The sequence below is a fragment of the Manihot esculenta genome, chromosome 3 (genome assembly GCF_001659605.2).
Source record: "Manihot esculenta cultivar AM560-2 chromosome 3, M.esculenta_v8, whole genome shotgun sequence".
NCBI classification, from domain to species: Eukaryota; Viridiplantae; Streptophyta; class Magnoliopsida; order Malpighiales; family Euphorbiaceae; genus Manihot; species Manihot esculenta.
In genome coordinates, this window is record NC_035163.2 from 13664688 (window position 1) to 13686115 (window position 21428).

Here is a 21428-nt window from a genome sequence, read left to right on the forward strand (position 1 = left end):
TTCGGCCACCACGCATATCTAACTTGCATGTACCAATCCCTTTAGAATTATTGCAAACATAATCCATTTTTTTTCCATGTGGAATCTGTTGAAAATCTATGAAGGTACTTCTATCCCTTGTTACATGGTGTGTTGTCCTTGAGTCTTTAGTCCATAAAGGATTAGCTTCCGTTAGAAAAATAGAGCTAAAAATATTAATATCACTTTTAAGTGCATAAAGGTCATATACCTTCTTTTGTAGCACAATATAGTCACAAATAAAGTAGCCTTTGTTACTATAGTTAAAACATTTCACCTTAGTTATGTTCTTCTTTTTCTTCTTGAAAAGAGCCTTCCCCTTCTTATATTGACTAACCATCATGCTTATGTGATACAACACAAGAATCGCCCAAAGTGAGCCATGAGTTGTCACCACAAAATAGGGTCACGTAGCAAGGATCTGATAAAGTGGGTAACACGGTCTCACCCGAGAAAAGGAAGACTCAGATACCTTGACACTCGATTCATCATTAAGACTTGCCCTCCCCTGGATAGGTCGAATCTTTGCATAAAGTTACCTTTAGCAGTCACAATCCAGCAGACTCCCGTTTTGCTTGTAATCACGGGATCCCCAACCAGCTACCCCAGTAGGATCCCTCATTAGATAACAGACCACATTATCACTGGATTATCAAGAAATGCTATATTTATCTTCGTCCTCTTACAGTATAAAAATCAATGATCACAGAGACAAAGGTACACGATTCTCTTATACAACTACTCTCAAGTTTTACATTCGCCCTATTCTATAATTTACTTACTTCAGCGTCAGAGTGACTGTCGTGGGCATCTACCACCTCATATTCTCTTTCTTATAGGTTTAGCAAATCACAGCACAGTTCTGTTTTTCGGCCGTATCATTTGGTTCCATTGCCGGGAAGTCCATTGAATTCTCTTTGTTTCATTGGATTCTCTTTGTTCCTTTAGATTAAAATCAGTCTCTTATCCCCTTTTCTCCTAAAATGAAATCTCTCTTTTCTCCCTCGAAATGACCGGCAACTCATGAATTGCTGCTGAGGTTGCTACCAATCAAGATGCTATCATTTCTTTCACTCCTAGTAGTGGATAAAAAAACACCCTCTATGATCAATGAAGGAGATCTCAACAATATAAGCATTGAGAAAATGCTCCAGTACGTCGAAAGGTTGCAAGATACTTTCAAACAATGCAAAGCTCAGGAGGAGGCATCACTCATGGCTTCTAAGGGAAGGGAGGAAACCTCCATTGATATCTCAAGGACTCAGACAATGGAAATCTAGACGTAACCCAAAGGGAAGGACAAGTTCAAGGAAGAGGAGTCACTAGACAATGACCCGAAGGATGCTGGCTGGAAATCGGTACGAGCTACTTAAAGGTACTAGGAAAGACAGGAAGAAGACAAGAGGACGAGCTAAAAGTAAGATCAAAAGCTAGGGAAGCAAGGATATGAAAGAGAGCATAAAAGTTACCCAATCTCCCGAGGAAGGAATGACCAAGGTAAGTATAAGAATTACACTCCCCTAAATGATACACAGACACGTATTATAGTGTGGATCAGAAAAAATGACAAGGAAGTTAGGTGGCCTCCTAAGTTCAACCCTAAGAAAGCTGAAAGGCAAGATAAGATCAAGTACTATCATTTTCACGAACATCACGGAGCAGTGCTGGCAGCTGAAAGATGAGATTGAGAGATTAATAAAAGATGATACACTTTGAGAGTTCATCAGAAAGAGTAGAAAAGATAGGAGGCCTAAGCCTAAGGTAATGACTCTCAAAACCACACCTGACAGTGGGCCTGTGGGGTTTATTCATGTAATTGCAGAAGGAATGAGTGTTAATAGGAGTGGAAATAAAAAGAATGTCATAGATGTTCAGCTCCTGTGTCAAACTCCAAGCTTTAAAATTGGTCAAGATAGACGACCGAGTCTTTTATTTTATCCTAAAAAGAAAGTTTGTGATTTACGAGAATGTAATACCCGGCTAGACTCCGGTATCGAAATTCCTACCGTCCGGTGGAATCTCGGGTGTCGGAGACCTCTAGAAGGGTAAAACTATGTTTTCATAAAATATTTTAATGTGTTTTATGTTTTAAGCATGAAAGAAAATGAGTTTTTGCATGAAAACAACCTTGGAGGAAAACTCAGGTTCGGCCGCCGAACCTCAAGTTCGGCCGCCGAACCTCAAGTTCGGCCGCCGAACATGCATGCACTTCGGGAGTGCTTTAGGCCCCCGAAAGCATAAGTGAGGGAAGTCCAGGTTCGGCCGCCGAACCTCAAGTTCGGCCGCCGAACATGGCATGCATGCGGAGGCACTTTCGGCTCCCGAACGTGGCCTGGCCAGCCACCTATAAAGGGGTCCCTTAGCCGAAAACGGGCTAGTTTTTCTCCCCATTTCGGCCAAGGTGAGCTCTCCGCCATCCCTCGCCGGTTTTGAGTTCCTTCCTTCAAATCTTTCTCGATTTTCATTAGTTTTACCCTTGTTTTGAAGATTTTGAGCATTTGAGCAAGTTTTGGAGCTTGGAGGTTCAAGGAACTCTCTCTCTCCCATTCTCCGAGCTAGGGTCGTTCATCTCTCGATCTTCAAGAGGTAAGGGCTGATCTTGAGCTTATGGCATGTTTTAAGTTAGTTTTAAGTAGATCTATGGGGTAGAATGCATGTTTAGCTTATGGTTAGGTTTATGGGTTCATGTTATGTTTTTGGACAATGTGGATGTTTGATGTGTTGTAGATGGGGTTTAAGATAGTTTGAAGCCCCTAGGAACTTGTATGCTTGAGTATGTATGTTGTAGATTAGGAAAAATGCATGTTTGGATGGTTTTGGGAGGCAAATGTGCATGAGGAACCAAGTTTCTGCCCTTTTACAGAAACCAGGTTCGGCAGCCGAAGGACTTTCGGCCGCCGAACCTGCTTGGGAGGCCAGCCTTTCGGCTGCCGAAGCCTGCCCCCGAAAGAGAACTTTCGTCTCTGGAAGGCAGTTTCGGTCGCCGAAAGTGCCGCCGAACATGCATGAGTTTCGTCTCTGTCTGGGAGTTTCGGCCGCCGAAGGTGCTGCCGAACCTGCCTGACTTTCGGCTCTTGAGGGACTTTCGGCCGCCGAACCTACCGCAGAAAGTGCCCTGTCCAGCCCTCCTTTGCATGTTTTTCTATGATTGTTTCATGATGTTTTAGGGGGTTTTTGGGGAGTAGTTTAGAGTTATGTTCATGTATGTTTGGTCCCTCATTTGAGTCCACCTGTGTAGGTTCGGACCCGAGGAACTGAGGACCTCAGCAGTGAGTCAACTGCTCCAGTGTCTGGTCAGAGCTATCCAGAGGTGAGTGGAATAACTCATTACGTTTTTAAAGCAAATAAATGGACATTTTAGCATGATTCACGCATCATTAATACCATGAGATATACTAGGTTGTTGCATTAGAATTCACGAATATGATGCATTGCATACTCTACTGTTGTTGTTGTGGATGAATATTGGATGATCCATAGCCCTTGATCTATGATCGACGATGTAATATGTACGGTACGGAATGTAAGAGCAGTGGGACCCATTCTACATTCGCTGGCACTATGTAAGAGAAAGACCAGGACCCATTCTACGTTCTGGCACATTGGAATGTTATGTTATGCCATTTAAGGGAAAGACCAGGACCCATTCTATGTTCTGGCACAGTTGGACTATGTAGAGGACTATTTGTGACAACTTCATCCTTGATGTGATTAGATGTGATGTGATGCATTCCATGTTATCATATGTTTTAAATGTTTTATTATTCTGCTCACTGGGCTCTAGTAGCTCACCCCTCTCCCTAATCCCCCAGGTTTGCAGGTACAGGGTAGACCAGGAGGTCAGCAAGAGTAACGAAGTCATTTGTATGTAATAGATAGAATGTGGACATGATAAATTGCAAAATTATGTAAAGTTATGAATAGTTATCTAATATAATGATATTGAGGATTAGAGGTTGTGCTTGACCCTATATGTATGGTATCCCTTCTAATACATGATCTTAGACGTTTTATGATGCTTATGTAAACCAACTCAACACAGGTTATGCCACCCTTTGGGGCATTGATGAGATCCCACTGAGGGGTCAATGCTTATGATTATGTTATGTATAGTGCATGCAGGTTGAGTTTGGTGTATGAATAGAAAAGTTTTAATTTTTATGTATGTTGTTGATCATGTATGGGATTAAACAGGTTCACAGGATGTATGTTAGGCTCGCTATGGGTCCTGGCGGCCTTAAGCCGACCTGGATCATAGCGCCGGTAGCGGTCCGATTTTCGGGTCGTTACAGAATGGTATCAGAGCCCTAGGTTCATAGGATCGGACCTAGAGTGTCGGGCTCATAGATGTTTTAGAAGGTCAAGCACAATAGGAAAGATCATGTCCACTAGGATAGGATGTTGAGTCCTGTCTTGTATGATGATGTGAAATGCCATGATATATATATGTGATGCGGGTTCATATGTTTCCACATGAACCATATGATGCTAATGTCTGTGTGATGTGTACTGTTTTTCAGAAAATAGGATGAGAGGAACCCGTCGATCTGCAAGATTGACTGGAGTACCACCTGAGGATGAGGGCACGAGCGCCCGTCCTCCTACATTGCCTAGGGCAATGTCATGTAGATCAAGTAGAGAAAGACTGTTAAGGGACCCTAGAAGGTCTTTTGATGCTAGCAGAAGGGGGACTGATAGAGGAGGAAGTTCTTCAGACGTGAGGGAGGTTATGGAAGAGGATCAGAGGAGGGATGGGAATCTGGATGTCAGCATGGCAGAAGAAGGGACAGGGGAGTCACAAGGAGGCGCTCAGGCCTCGGGGTATGGTTTTTCACCCCATTATCCACCTTTCCCACAGGGTTCAGGGTATCCGATGGGAGGCACATCAGATTATTCCAGCTTTAACCCCTACCCTACCTACATGCCTTATCCACCTTTCTATCCACCTTACACACAGTACCCAGCTTATCCACCCTCACCCTTCTATCCTAACCCGGCAAACCCCACCTCGGGGAATACTGCACCCCCACCTCCACCACCTACAGAACCAGCAGCCCCAGTTACTCAACCTTCTAGACCTAGCTCAGCCGGTGGGAGCAAAGTGAAGATGACAGATTACCTTAAGCTGGATGCTCTCAAATACAAGTCAGGGGATGATCCCTTTGAGTACCTGAGAGTAGTGAAGACGATAACTGATGAATTAGGGGCAGATGACAGCAGGGCCATCCAGATGGCAGGGTTCACTTTAAAGTGCAAAAAGGCACGGGAATGGTTCAAGTGTTATGTGGACCCAAGACTAGACGGCATGACATGGGAAGAATTTGCAAATGAGTTTGCTGGATGGGCTTTTCCAGACAGTTCTAGAGAACTGAAGATGATTGAGTTTGAGCAGCTGAGGCAGACAGAAACCATGAGTGTAGAGGAGTACACGGATAAATTCTTGGAGCTATTGCCTTTTTCAGGGCAAGCTCTAGATACAGATTTGAAGAAAGCCAAGAGATATGTTATGAAACTGCATTCTAGGTACCCCTCTTTGATTCAGTCAGTTGAGAGAGAAAGTTTCCACACTGTGGTGGATATGGCTCGAAGAATGGAGGCGAGTGCTATAGTCGAGGGGTCAGTGAAGCAGTCAGTGATCCAGTCTTCAGGGGTTAAGACCCCAGGCAGAGGAGGGTCAGGTCCCTCTTCTCAAAGCTCAGGTAACAAGAGGTGGAATAACACCACCAAGAAGCCGAAGAAGAACAAGTTCTGGAATAAGTTGAAATCCGGTCTGGGTTTAGGCGGTGGCTCGAGCTCAGGCTCAGATGGTACAGAATGCCTAAGGTGTGGGAGGCCACACAAGGGAGTGTGTCGGGCTGGGACTAATGCATGTTTCAGATGTGGACAGGAGAGACACATGGCTCGGGAGTGTCCTAGAGCACCTTTTATAGGCCAGCCCCAGCAGACAGCTTCTGGTAATGTGGCACAGCCAGCAGCTCCAGCCGCAACTCAGGACAGTGGCAGAGGTAGAGGGAGAGGGGCAGCCTCTTCTTCTAGTTCCCGAGGTGAAGGTCCATCAGCTCCAGCCAGGATCTTCACCATGACTCAGCAGGAGGCTAACACATCCAACACCGTGGTGTCAGGTAATCTCGTCATTGGGTGTTCTGATGTGTATGCTTTAATGGACCCGGGTGCATCTCATTCTTTTATTGCTCCGAGAGCTGTTGAGAGGTTGGGTCTGATAGTCTCGGGGTTAGAGTGTCCCCTATGGGTCAGTGGACCCAAGTGTGACCCGTCAGTGGCAGAGTCAGTCTGCCAGTACAGTCCAGTTTTTGTTGAGGGAAGATGCCTCTCCGCCGACCTTGTGGTTCTAGATTTGACAGACTTTGACGTCATTCTAGGGATGGATTGGCTATCTACCCATGGTGCTACCTTGGACTGCAGAGACAAGGTAGTCAGGTTCAGAGATCAGAACGGGTCAGAGGTCGTCTTCAGAGGAGACAAGAGGGGTACACCTAGAGGTCTGATATCAGCCCTTCAGGCTCGTAGGTTGCTTAGGAAGGGATGTCAGGGGTATTTGGCTCATGTGAGAGAGCTTAGCAGTCAGGTTAGGGAGCCAACCTCAGTACCAGTTATCAGAGAATTTCAGGATGTTTTTCCAGATGAGCTTCCAGGTTTACCACCTGCTAGGGAGATAGAGTTCGAGATAGAGTTGATGCCTGGAACTAGACCGATCTCTATCCCTCCCTACAGGATGGCTCCAGCCGAGTTGAAGGAGTTGAAAGAGCAGTTACAAGAGCTGGTAGAAAAGGGCTTCATCCTATCGAGTACCTCACCTTGGGGTTCTCCAGTCTTGTTTGTGAAGAAGAAGGATGGATCCCTCAGACTTTGTATCGACTACAGGCAGCTGAACAAAGTCACTACCAATAACAGGTACCCTCTGCCAAGGATCGACGATCTATTCGACCAGCTAGCAGGAGCCGGTTGTTTCTCCAAAATAGATCTGAGATCGGGGTACCATCAGCTAAGGATAAGGGAGGAAGATGTGTCAAAAACAACTTTCAAGACCAGATATGGGCATTTTGAGTTCCTTGTTATGCCGTTCGGGTTAACCAACGCCCCTGCAGCATTCATGGACCTCATGAACAGAGTATTTAGCCAGTACCTGGATCACTTTGTTATTGTCTTCATAGATGATATCTTAGTGTATTCCAGGAACGCAGAGGAGCATGCCCATCATCTGAGGTTGGTTCTGCAGACCTTGAGGGAACATGGCTTGTATGCCAAGTTCTCTAAGTGTGAGTTCTGGCTGAGGAGCATTTCATTCTTGGGGCATGTAGTGTCAGAAAATGGAATAGAGGTGGACCCCAAGAAGGTAGAAGCTGTGGCTAACTGGCCTAGACCCACTTCAGTGACGGAAATCAGGAGTTTCTTGGGTTTGGCGGGTTACTACAGGAGGTTTGTACAGGACTTCTCAAAGATTGCAGCTCCTCTAACCAGGTTAACCAGGAAGAATCAGAAGTTTGTGTGGACCGACCAGTGCGAAGAGAGTTTTGAAGAGCTTAAGAGGAGGTTGACTTCAGCACCAGTGTTAGCCCTGCCATCTAGCAATGAAGACTTCTCAGTGTATTGTGATGCGTCCCGTGTGGGACTGGGTTATGTGTTAATGCAGAATGAAAGAGTGATTGCTTATGCTTCTAGACAACTGAAGAAGCATGAGTTAAATTACCCCACACATGACCTGGAGATGGCAGCAGTAATCTTTGCACTCAAGATGTGGAGGCACTACCTCTATGGGGTTAAATGTGAGATCTTCACATATCATAAAAGCCTGCAGTACATCCTGAGTCAAAGAGATTTGAACTTGAGACAGAGAAGATGGGTAGAGCTGCTAAGTGACTATGATTGCAAGATTCAGTACCATCCGGGTAAGGCAAATGTTGTGGCAGACGCCTTAAGCCGGAAATCACTTGGCAGCTTATCCCATATATCAGCAGAGAGGAGGCCAGTGGTGAAGGAGTATTACAAGCTCCTTGAGGAAGGTCTACAGTTGGAGTTGTCTGGTACAGGTGCTTTGGTAGCCCAGATGAGAGTGGCGCCCGTGTTTCTGGAGCAGGTGGCTCAGAAACAGCATGAGGACCCAAAGTTAGTAAAGATTGCCAGGACTGTTCAGTCAGGCAAAGATAGTGAGTTCAGATTCGACAGCAAGGGGATCCTCCGCTATGGGAGCCGACTATGTGTACCAGATGACATAAGGCTAAAAGGATACATTATGAGAGAGGCTCATAATGCAAGATACAGCGTTCACCCCGGAGCCACCAAGATGTATCAAGATCTGAAGAAGGTTTATTGGTGGCCAGCTATGAAAAAAGAAGTGGCACAGTTTGTGTCAGCCTGCAAAGTGTGTCAGAGGGTGAAGCTGGAACATCAGAAGCCGGCTGGAATGCTTAACCCGCTACCTATTCCAGAGTGGAAATGGGAGAATATAGCTATGGACTTCGTAGTGGGGTTACCGGCGACGTCCAACAGATTGGACTCCATATGGGTGATTGTGGACAGACTCACCAAATCTGCTCACTTCATCCCTATCAGGAGTGGCTATTCTGTGGACAAGTTGGCGCAGGTGTATGTTGATGAGATCGTCAGGCTGCATGGGGTTCCTGTTTCAATAGTGTCTGATAGAGCGCCCCAGTTCACCTCCAGGTTTTGGCGGAGTCTGCAGAATGCCATGGATACCAGGTTGGATTTTAGCACTGCTTTCCATCCACAGAAGGACGGACAATCAGAAAGGACCATCCAGACGATAGAGGATATGCTTAGAATGTGTGTACTGGATTTTGGCGGTTCTTGGAGGCAGCATCTACCCTTGGTGGAGTTTGCCTACAATAACAGCCATCATGCTAGCATCGGGATGGCTCCATATCAGGCTTTGTATGGGAGGAAGTGCAGATCACCTGTTTGCTGGGAAGAGGTTGGAGAAAACGCCTTGGCAGGGCCTGAGCTAGTAGAGATTACCAGCAGGGTAGTACCCATAATCAGAGAAAGGATCAAGACTGCTGCAAGCAGACAGAAGAGTTATGCAGACATCCGCAGAAGACAGGTAGAGTTTCAGGAGGGGGATCTGGTATTGCTTAAGGTGTCTCCTATGAAAGGAGTGGTTCGCTTTGGGAAGAAAGGTAAACTAGCCCCACGATACATCGGACCCTTTGAAATCTTGCAAAGGATTGGAAATATGTCGTACAAGCTGGATTTACCTGCTTCGATGGAAAGAATCCATCCGGTTTTCCATGTTTCCATGTTAAGGAAGTTTGTGTCGGATCCGGGCAAAGTTCTTAGTGAGCCTGATGTGGAGATCCAAGAAGATCTCACTTATGTTGAGCAGCCAGTACGGATCATAGACACCCAGATCAGGAAGCTGAGAAACAAGGAAATTCCGATGGTGAAAGTCCTTTGGAACCACCACAATATGGAAGAGTGCACTTGGGAGACACGGGAGTCCATGCTCCAGCAATACCCTTATCTTTTCTAAGGTTAGTTCCTTGTGAGTTCTTGTGCTTGTATGTATGTTTTGTTTATGCCATGCTATGTGATAGTTGGTGAACATTCGGGGACGAATGTTCTTAAGGGGGGGAGAATGTAATACCCGGCTAGACTCCGGTATCGGAATTCCTACCGTCCGGTAGAATTTCGGGAGTCGGAGACCTCTAGAAGGGTAAAACTATGTTTTCATAAAATGTTTTAATGTGTTTTATGTTTTAAGCATGAAAGAAAATGAGTTTTTGCATGAAAACAACCTTGGAGGAAAACTCAGGTTCGGCCGCCGAACCTCAAGTTCGGCCGCCGAACATGCATGCACTTCGGGAGTGCTTTAGGCCCCCGAAAGCATAAGTGAGGGAAGTCCAGGTTCAGCCGCCGAACCTCAAGTTCGGCCACCGAACATGGCATGCATGCGGAGGCACTTTCGGCTCCCGAACGTGGCCTGGCCAGCCACCTATAAAGGGGTCCCTTAGCCGAAAACAGGCGAGTTTTTCTCCCCATTTCGGCCAAGGTGAGCTCTCCGCCATCCCTCGCCGGTTTTGAGTTCCTTCCTTCAAATCTTTCTCGATTTTCATTAGTTTTACCCTTGTTTTGAAGATTTTGAGCATTTGAGCAAGTTTTGGAGCTTGGAGGTTCAAGGAACTCTCTCTCTCCCATTCTCCGAGCTAAGGTCGTTCACCTCTCGATCTTCAAGAGGTAAGGGCCGATCTTGAGCTTATGGCATGTTTTAAGTAAGTTTTAAGTAGATCTATGGGGTAGAATGCATGTTTAGCTTATGGTTAGGTTTATGGGTTCATGTTATGTTTTTGGACAATGTGGATGTTTGATGTGTTGTAGATGGGGTTTAAGATAGTTTGAAGCCCCTAGGAACTTGTATGCTTGAGTATGTATGTTGTAGATTAGGAAAAATGCATGTTTGGATGGTTTTGGGAGGCAAATGTGCATGAGGAACCAAGTTTCTGCCCTTTTGCAGAAACCAGGTTTGGCAGCCGAAGGACTTTCGGCCGCCGAACCTGCTTGGGAGGCCAGCCTTTCGGCTGCCGAAGCCTGCCCCCGAAAGAGGACTTTCGTCTCTGGAAGGCAGTTTCGGTCGCCGAAAGTGCCGCCGAACATGCATGAGTTTCGTCTCTGTCTGGGAGTTTCAGCCGCCAAAGGTGCCGCCGAACCTGCCTGACTTTCGGCTCTTGAGGGACTTTCGGCCGCCGAAAGTGCCCTGTTCAGCCCTCCTTTGCATGTTTTTCTATGATTGTTTCATGATGTTTTAGGGGATTTTTGGGGAGTAGTTTAGAGTTATGTTCATGTATGTTTGGTCCCTCATTTGAGTCCACCTGTGTAGGTTCTGACCCGAGGAACTGAGGACCTCAGCAGTGAGTCAGCTGCTCCAGTGTCTGGTCAGAGCTATCCAGAAGTGAGTGGAATAACTCATTACGTTTTTAAAGCAAATAAATGGACATTTTAGCATGATTCACGCATCATTAATACCCTGAGATATACTAGGTTGTTGCATTAGAATTCACGAATATGATGCATTGCATACTCTACTGTTGTTGTTGTGGATGAATGTTGGATGATCCATAGCCCTCGATCTATGATGTGACGATATAATATGTACGGTACGAAATGTAAGACCAGTGGGACCCATTCTACGTTCGCTGGCACTATGTAAGAGAAAGACCAGGACCCATTCTACGTTCTGGCACATTGGAATGTTATGTTATGCCATGTAAGGGAAAGACCAGGACCCATTCTACGTTCTGGCACAGTTGGACTATGTAGAGGACTATTGGTGACAACTTCATCCTTGATGTGATTAGATGTGATGTGATGCATTCCATGTTATCATATATTTTAAATGTTTTATTATTCTGCTCACTGGGCTCTAGTAGCTCACCCCTCTCCCTAATCCCCCAGGTTTGCAGGTACAGGGTAGACCAGGAGGTCAGCAAGAGTAACGAAGTCATTTGTATGTAATAGATAGAATGTGGACATGATAAATTGCAAAATTATGTAAAGTTATGAATAGTTATGTAATGTAATGATATTGAGGATTAGAGGTTGTGCTTGACCCTATATGTATGGTATCCCTTCTAATACATGATCTTAGACATTTTATGATGCTTATGTAAACCAACTCAACACAGGTTATGCCACCCTTTGGGGCATTGATGAGATCCCACTGAGGGGTCAATGCTTATGATTATGTTATGTATAGAGCATGCAGGTTGAGTTTGGTGTATGAATAGAAAAGTTTTAATTTTTATGTATGTTGTTGATCATGTATGGGATTAAACAGGTTCACAGGATGTATGTTAGGCTTGCTACGGGTCCCGGCGGCCTTAAGCCGACCTGGATCCTAGCGCCGGTAGCGGTCTGATTTTCGGGTCGTTACAGATAATGTCATAAACAAAGCTATGATGTGTTCTTCAAACCTTTTTTATCAGGAACGTCGGATGAGAACATGAAGGCAAAAGCAAGGCAACAAGGTGGGAATTCGCCAGGCCATTCGGATATTAGACCAACCAAACAAGGCCATAAGGCAATTTTCATGCCATAATCCGGATATTGGACTGTGGAAACAAGGCCATAAGGAAATCACCAGGTCATAAGGCAATCGTTAGGCCATCCGGGTATTGGACCCACCAAATAAGGCTATAAGACAATCGCCAGGCCATAATCTGGGCATTAGACCGTGGAAACAAGGCCATAAGGCAATCGCCAAACCACCCAAATGTTGGACCCATCAAACAAGACCATAAGGCAATTGCCAAGCCATAATCTGAACATTGGATCGTGGAAACAAGGCCATAAGACAATCGTCAGGCCATCCGAATGTTGGACCCACCAAACAAGGCCATAAGGCAATCGGCAGGCCATCCAAGCATTGTACCCACCAAACAAGGCCATAAGGCAGTCGTCAGGCCATAATCCGGGTGTTGAACCCACTAAATAAGGGCATAAGAAAATTTTTGATGAGCCGTAATTTGGGCGTTGGACCCATTAAATAAAGGCATCTCTTGCCAAGTCATCAGGCCATCCGGATGTTAGTCCCGCATAACAAGGCATTTCATGCCTAGGCCACAAGGCGGAAATATGCCAGGCCGACCAACCGGGCATCAACCCCATTTCATAAGAATTTTCACAGGACGTTGGTCCCACTAAAAAATATATTTTATGCCAAAGCCATAAGGCGAGTGTTAGTCAGGCTACATGAGCAAGCGTTAGTCCCGACTTACAAAAATTTCTAAAGCATTTGATGCCTAAGACCCCAAGGCAGGATCCATCAGGCCAAGCCACAAGGTGAGTATAAGCCAGGCCAAAAGACCGAAACTTGGTCCCACTAATCAAGGTATTCATGCTAGACCACAAGGCGCATATAAACCAGGCCAGAAGACCGGGCATTGGTCTCACTAATCAAGGCATTCATACTAGGCCATGAAGTAGGTTTTGCCAAGCTCAACTACAGGGTGTTAGCCCCATATAAAAACTTTTGAGGCATTTGAGGCCCAAGCCACAAGACAGATATTCGCGGCTGAGTATTAGCCTCAAGATTATAAGAAATCATATAAGGTATTTAAGGACCAATGCAGGCATCCGCCAGGCCATATGCCCAGGTGTTAACCCCATTGTTCAAAAGTTTTCAAGTTATTTATTTTATCACCACTATGATGGTCGGGTGTTAATCCCTTAGCAGTTTTCTAAAAGAAATCATTTAAGTTTTGAGTAGACAAGATTTATGGCTAAATACTGATCATACAACACTGTCAAAATAAAATGTTTTTATTCAAATAAAATGAGAATTACAGGGCAGAAGGGACATCATTAATCACCTCTGTCGGGCTTCTATTATAGGTTCATCACTGGCTATTGTAGTAGAAGCTAGGCCAGAAGGGTTGTCTTCAATTATTCCTTTCTCATCTTGCCCATCCTCATCCTCCTCATCAGGAATGATGTCATCAATCTAGGAGAAGTCCTTTGCAAGAAAAAGCTTGAGAAGTTTCTTCTTGACAGAGTCTTGGCCTTGTACAAATGTCTCCCCATTATGGGCCACCATCTCTTAAAGTTCTACCTCGAGCTCAACAACCCTGGTAGAGGTAGCTCGGGCCTCCTCAGTATGAGCCTGTAGTTCTAGGACTTGACGATGCAGCAGGGCCATTTGATCCTCGGCAGTCTTTGCTCGATTCTCAAGGACCAACTTAGAAGCATTAACCTCACTTAGCTTAGCCTGGAGCTTGTCCACAGACTCCAGAGTCTCCTTCATGGTGTCTTCCACCTCATCAACCTGAGTCTTCAGCTTCGAGCATTCTTTTACTAGGAGTCTTCTATTTTTTGAGCACCAAACTCCCACCTTAGGACTTTATTATGCTCTTTGGCCACATAGGCATAAAGGGCACTCTCCAAGGTACAATGCATAACATTGTCAAAAAGCTCATCCGTCTCGAGCTCATTCAGGCGATGGCAATCCCCGGTCCTCAGAGCATTCTTGGTTAAAAGGACGGCCATGAGAAATCAACCCCTACATTCGTAGGAATGGGCTCACTAGGAGTGAGGACTGCAGCAGAAGGCTCGAAGATAAGGACAGATGCAGAAGCACCCATTGCAGAAGACTCAGGCTGCGAGTGAGTCGACTCTTCTACTATAGGTTGGGGAGAAGGAGGAGGAAGCATGATTACTTCTTCTGCTCGACGAGCACGCTTGGAAAGTGGACCAGTTGCCCCAGCGACAACTTTGCCTCTGTAGGCAGCACGCGCCACCTTAGCAAATCTGCTTCTTAAGTCGACCATATCTACGTAAATTGAAAAGTAGTAAGTAAGATAGTTTGAAATCTAAAAGAAAGCAAAAAAGAAAAATACCATGATTTCTAGCCAGGGAAGTGCTCTCTCCAAGACAAGGAAAGCTGGACAGGTGAGGACCTCAAGACTGGCTCACTTGGAGATGACTCTGCCAATACAAAATTGCGTTCCTCACCGCCTTGGTAATGTACACTTCTAAGGGGACCTAGCCATTGTTAAGAGAAAGGCTAAAGCCTCATTCTCATCCTTTCTCGGTTGGACCCTATCCTTCCTCAGTTCTACCCACAGGTTTCAGTTCGTTCAGAGGTGCCCCAAACCCTTGGACGTCCGGTGACAGAGGATAAACAACTTATTTTTCCATCATTTTATTAAAGAGGGTATCCGATCAAACATCATCTGGTATTTTTTACAGCTAAAAAGCTAGAACTCTTTATTTTTATGAGTATCCAGCTGGTATAACTGGGAGAAGAGGGTCACGCTCGGCTCGATATTGTTGTTAAGACAAATAAACTAGAAGGTTATTAGGATGCTGTTGGGCGACTGCAAGTTGATGAAATCGAAGGACCTTAACAAAAAATGAGTCTATGGAGAACCGAAGACCCGCCTTCAGCTGCTCTCTGAAGATTTTGATAGTATCTTCTGCAAAGATTTAGTCAGTCATGCGAACACCTAAGGAATTAGCAAAAATATGTAAAGCCTCTCGAGAAATTTGGTATTGGTCGTGAGACGATCTACATCTTATTCCAACAATACGGAAGGGACATCGCCAATCAGGCTTCCTTCGCTTTCGTGAGCCACCCTCAGTGGAATGATAGGGCCGGGGCACGGATGGGACCATCAGAGAGGAGCTTGAGGCAGGGCTCCCACCAAGAGAAGAAGAGGAAGTATCCCTATTCATTTTAAAAGGAAAAGAGAAATTACTGTGAAAGCAAGGGAGTATAATCCGGAAAAAAGGAGCGACCAAGTCTTTTTAGAAGCAAAGATTGCAGTTGTGAGGAAAAGTGATATTTGGGAAAGAAGAAGGATCTTTTTAAGACAGTTTCGATGGTAGACTTTAAATGTAGCTCGAGAAATAGAGCAGCCATTATTGAAGAGCTAGAGAGGAAAAACGGCGTGAACTGGGAAGGACCAATCTTAGTGGGCCATGAGAACAATTGTCACCTTCAAATCTGAAAAATCAAAGACCAGCAGGGGGACCTCCAATACTACACAAAAATCGACCAAAGTGAGCTATAAGCTATCACCACAAAATAGGACCACGTAGCAAGGATATGATAAAGTGGGTAACGCGGTCCCACCCGAGGAAAGGAAGACCCAAACACTTAACACCCGGTTTATCATCAAGACTCGCCCTCCTCTGGATAGGTCAATTCTTGGTATAAATTTATCATTAACAGGCATAATCCAATAGACTTCCATTATGCCTGTAATCACAGAATCCCCAACCAATTACCCCGGTAGGATACCTCATCAGATAACCAACCACATCATCTTTGGATTGTCAGGAAATGCAATATTTATCTCCGTCCTTTTACAGTATGAAAACCAACAATCATAGAGATAAAGGTATGCGATTCTTTTATATAACTACTCTCAAGTTCTACATTCGCCCTATTCAATAGTTTACTGACTTGAGCGTCGGAGTGGCTGCCGTGGATACCCACCACCTCACGTTCTCTTTCTTGCAGATTTAGCCAATCATAGCACAACTCTGTTTTCTGCCCGCATCATTATGCTTGTACCCTTGCCTATTTTGTGAACTAAAGTCAACCATGTACACACTTGTACCAAACTTATTCATCTTGAGGCACTTTTCCTCAAGCTCAAGATGTCACATAACATCTTCCATAGTTTGAATATGCACATTAGGGGTCAGGTTCATTTTCATATGTTCCCAGTTTTGGGGTAGGGATCAAATAATAGCTTGGACTTATTGCTTATCATTCAACTCATGACCAGCATCTTTTAGCTCATTAATCATATTCAACATATGCCTCAGATGCTAACATATGGTATGGTCAGGGCACTTTTTACAGGTGTCGAACTTAATAGTGAAAGCCCTAAGTCAAGTAAGAGAAGCTTCCTAAATTTCTCCTTTAATGCGGACCACATGTCCTTTGCATTTGCATGCTTATGGAATTTACACATGACATTATCATCCATGCTACTCAGCAATGTAATGCAAGTAAGGAAATTCTTTTTTTCCCAAGCATCATAGGCCTCTCGATTTATGTTGTTTTGAGATGCCATTCTCAAGTATTGGCATGATCACATTCAGAGCCTTAAGAGCCTCTTTCTCTTCCAGGACATATTAAATTTTTATGCTTCAAATCTCGTAATTGTCACTTTGAGCTTTTAAACTTTATTAAGATCAACATCAATAACCTTAGCAACAGACGACATACTAATATTAATATGAAATACAATATTTATTAAAGCGTGATTCATATACATAAAAAAAAAATTCTAAGCAATAATTAATAATAATAATTTTATTTTACGTCAGACTTAAATTTGAAAGTTTTACTATGTTCCCACTCATTATCTAAAATTCTAATGTATAATAAACTAAACTAAATAATTATTGAAGGAAGGAAATTTTATATTATTGTAACTCAATATTCAAATAGAAAGATTCAATAACATTTTATTGAATAATATAAAATATTCACAAATACATATGTTTAATTACATAAATAAATAATAAAAATAACATGAACAAACAACCCATCCACAGCCTCATCACTGGCAATGATCTATGAAAATCATTAACCACATTTTCAAACAGCTTACAAATGACTTTAGAAATCATATGTTTCATCAAACATTAGTATATCCAATTAGTGTATTTAATAATAGTTCACTATCTCGTATAGACAATCTAACAGAATAACTCGTAGTCTTTCTTACTATAAAATTAGTATATTCATTATAAAAATTTTGAACTAGACATCTGTAGGTACCATTATCATTACGATTCAATTTATACAATAGCTTATTAAAGATATCCTTTTAATTGGCAATAGACAAAATTTATCTAAAGAGTCCTATATTTCTCATTAACAGTTAATAGATCCCGCATCAAATTATTTTTTGAATCAGTCTATTAACTTTAATAATATGTCTCATTAAGCAATAAAAATTATCCCATTTTATATTTAGATTCATTGATAGATTGAATAAATTATAGATCATGCTAACCACTCTAAATTGCTATTCTATTTTTGAGTGCAAATTCTTATTAGTATTCTCACTCGAAACAACTATACTATTTTTTAGTGCAAATTCTTATCGGTATTCTCATCAAAATGTGCTTTAATTTTTTTAACACATTATAAAAGATTTTAAATTAAAATAATTTAAATAAAAAAGTAAGTTATTTTTCAAACAAATATTGTGGCTAAAAATTAAATAAATGAATAAAAAGTGATTTAACTTTCATAATTTCTGGACAATAAAATAATTTTTATAATTTTTTCAAAAAATAAAAAATACCTAAAAAATTAATTTTAGGTCACAAATATTTTAAAATAATTTATGTATTTTTCAATAATTTTTTATTGTGAAAAGACTGAAAAAAAATTAAAAAAAAATTCGCATATGCAAAATGACACATCGTTTAGCTTGAACGATGCCTCGTTTGATGCGGTTAACAGAGCTGGCACATGGCGCCCTTCACGCATCCGACACGGTGCATTTTGTCCATGCGCGACCTTTTAGCCCTACCAATAGGGGGTTTTGTGTATGGCCTTTTCATTGGTGCGATCCAATATGAAAAATAAGACACCATTACATCAATTTAGAACTCACATAAAATGTCTGAGACTAGGATTGGATAAAAGGGGTCTTTCTCAACCTTTGGATTTTGCAAAAACTTTCAGATTTGGATTGATTTTTAGATAATTTTGGAGAACCATAACTCTATCTTTTTTATCCAATTGAACATACAGTATATCATTTTAAAGTCTGACATCTCTACCTTATATTGATATAAAAATTGTAATCAACACATAAGCAGACAAAAACATATAATTATCTAAAGAGAACTTCATAAATATATTCATAAAAGTTTTAAAATTACACCAAAATTTTCAAAAGTAATTTTAATTCATTCTAATATTATTAGCAGGCTAAAAACACATATAAATTAGGAAACAAACATGACTCTAATACCAATAAGAAAAATGAGATTCATAGACTCTAATACATGAATAAATCCATCCCCATTTGTTTCACTAATTCAAGCATTAATCACATGCTAAAAAAAAGAATTAAAATCATATAATCATAGTCTAAGTGTACCTCTAAATTGCAGAAATTAGTCACTTCGAGTAAAAGAAAGTTTGATGTATTGAAGAAGATGATGCACTAATACTTCCTTCTCTACTTCTTTTTTCTTCTTCTTGTATATCCCTTATGATATGAATGGAGGAAAAGTAATGTAAGAAGAAACAAGTACCTTTCCCTCTTTGTCCTTAAGAATATATATTTCATATGAAGAAGGAGAACATATATCCCTTTTCCTCGTTTTCCTCTCTTTTTTAACACCAAATAGATTGAAATATTGGATTAATTTATCTAAAATTTAAATGTTTAGATTAAAATAAAAAATAACGTAAATATTGAGTTTTTCTCAATCAATTGACATAAATTTAAATATTAGATTTTTATTGAAATAGTCAGAAAAAAAGTATTTGAAAAAATAAATTATTATTTAGTTTTTATGAAAAAATGGAATTAATTATTTAATTTCAATAATTTTAAAAACACAACAAATAATTTGTGATTTTGATAACTCAACTAAAGAGTTCATTCCATTGAGTTGTAACTCCATTAGTTTATATAATAAAAAGTGAAAAAGAAGCTTATTATAATAGTACTAAAACTGAATTGGTTAAGACATTTTAGTTAAATTTTTTAAAGACTATATAAATTATTTAATGTATTTTTAAAAATATAAAAAAAATTAAATAATTAATTTTGCTATACTATAACAATTAAATAATACTTTCATATTTTTTTTACATACCTCAAAATTATTATTTAAATTTTTATATTATTGATAATCTAAAATTCAAAAAATGTAAGTTTAGTTTGAATGGTTCATGTTCTTTCCTTTATTTCTCTTTCATTTATATTCTAGTGACGTATAATTGCCGCTCTGTTATAATGTCATTTGTCGCTATGATACAGAGTCATATGTATGAACATATTCCCTTTCTCTTTAATTCATTTTCGGCGCTTGTGCTGACAGAGTCATGGTGTAGATGGGTTCGTTCCCACTGACCCATCACGTCAGGTGAGCTGAATTTTTTTTTATTAAGTTTAGGTCTCGGTATGTCCGGTCTATTCGGATGTGATCTGAGTTATGCGCTAATGGACTGACTTGCATAATAGGCTCTAATAAGTTTTGGGTCTGACTTTTCTAGAGGGCTCAACTGTGGCATAAGTGTTAGAGAGATCAAGCGATTATCAATTATAATAATATATAAATTAATAATTATAATCCTATTTTATTTTATTTTATTTTTAAAATTTTTTTCAAAATATTTCTTAATATTTAAAAATAATTTAATGCATTTAAAATAGTATAATTAAAAAATTATTTTTTAATATATATAAAAAATAAAGTGAATAAAAATTGTAAAAACAGTAATTTTTTTATTTTTATTTTTTTAATTTTTAATAAATAAAAGGAGGCTTCTTATGCCTTTAACATAAAATATTTAAATAATTTAATGGTTACCAGTCGTATATCTACACCAAATAACGTATTATTATTTTTAAGATTCCTTAAAATCTTAAATACCAAAACTACACGAATGCATTTGGATGGATGTCGTCCAACCATTTTCACTAAACGTGTTCTCCTCTCTATGCTACTCGCATTAAAATGAAAATTGAGATTCTTCTCATCCGTACTTCTCTTGTGATTAATTATTTAATTAAATATTTTAAAATAAATAAAATACTTGGAAAAAAACTTTTTATACTTCAAAGTACAAATCAAAGTGTATAGATGACGCATGCGCACTTGATATTTGTTTAGGTAAGATAACATTTACGTTACTGTAAATATTATTAGACTTACACGTAATTATTTAAATTTTAATGTGTAAAAATAAATAAGATTTAAAACAATTTAAATAAATTTGAACCTCATTATTCTTTTATATAAAGTTTTGTATTTTCAATTTTTATTTTTAAATAAAAATTGGAGATTAAAAAAGTAGAATTTGATATATCTCAGATGCACGTACCACCAGACTAAGTTATAAGTGCGTATTATAAATTTTATTTAAAATTTAATAATAATAACATAATTATTTATCACAAATATATTTTAAATAAATTATTATCAATGCTATATATCAGTACCGTAGGAACAGAGGCTTGCTTTATATACATATACATGGGTAGATTTTCCATTAATTGAATGGACAAATCCTCCACCGTTTCTGCTATTAGGTATCTTTTCTCTTTCCCTCTCGTGCTAACACACAACCCACTTAGAATCTTATTCTTTTATATTATATCTATATATTAAAAAAATCTATAAAAAAAAAAAGTTTACTAAGAATTAACGTTTCCAATGCAGCATCTCTCTATTAGCTTCCGTCTGTAGCACAATGAGTCAGTGGCATTGTATCAAATATTGGGAAATTTATATATATTTTAATCTTCCACTTTAGAGTTTGTTACATTTAAATTTCTTATCTTCGATTTTTTATATTTAAAAATGTTATCTATCATCTTTAATATTACACGAAATCTCTTATTTATTATGAAAATATTACATAAGAATTTCTCAGACTATTTTATTTATATAAGTGATTGAATTTTTCAGACCACTTTATATAATTTTTTTATATAATATTTTTTAAAAATAAAAAATTTTATTATAATAAATTAAATATAAGCCATTGAATTATAATAATAATAATCAGAAATTAAAAAGATCGCTATTATAAATTAGCCATCAAATCTTATTACTGCATGTGCATGATACAAGATAAAATTAGAGCTGTTACAAGTTGGTTAGAAGTTATGTACTTGAATTAAATGCATGAAATAAACGCTTCATCACCGTCAGCATCTTTAAGT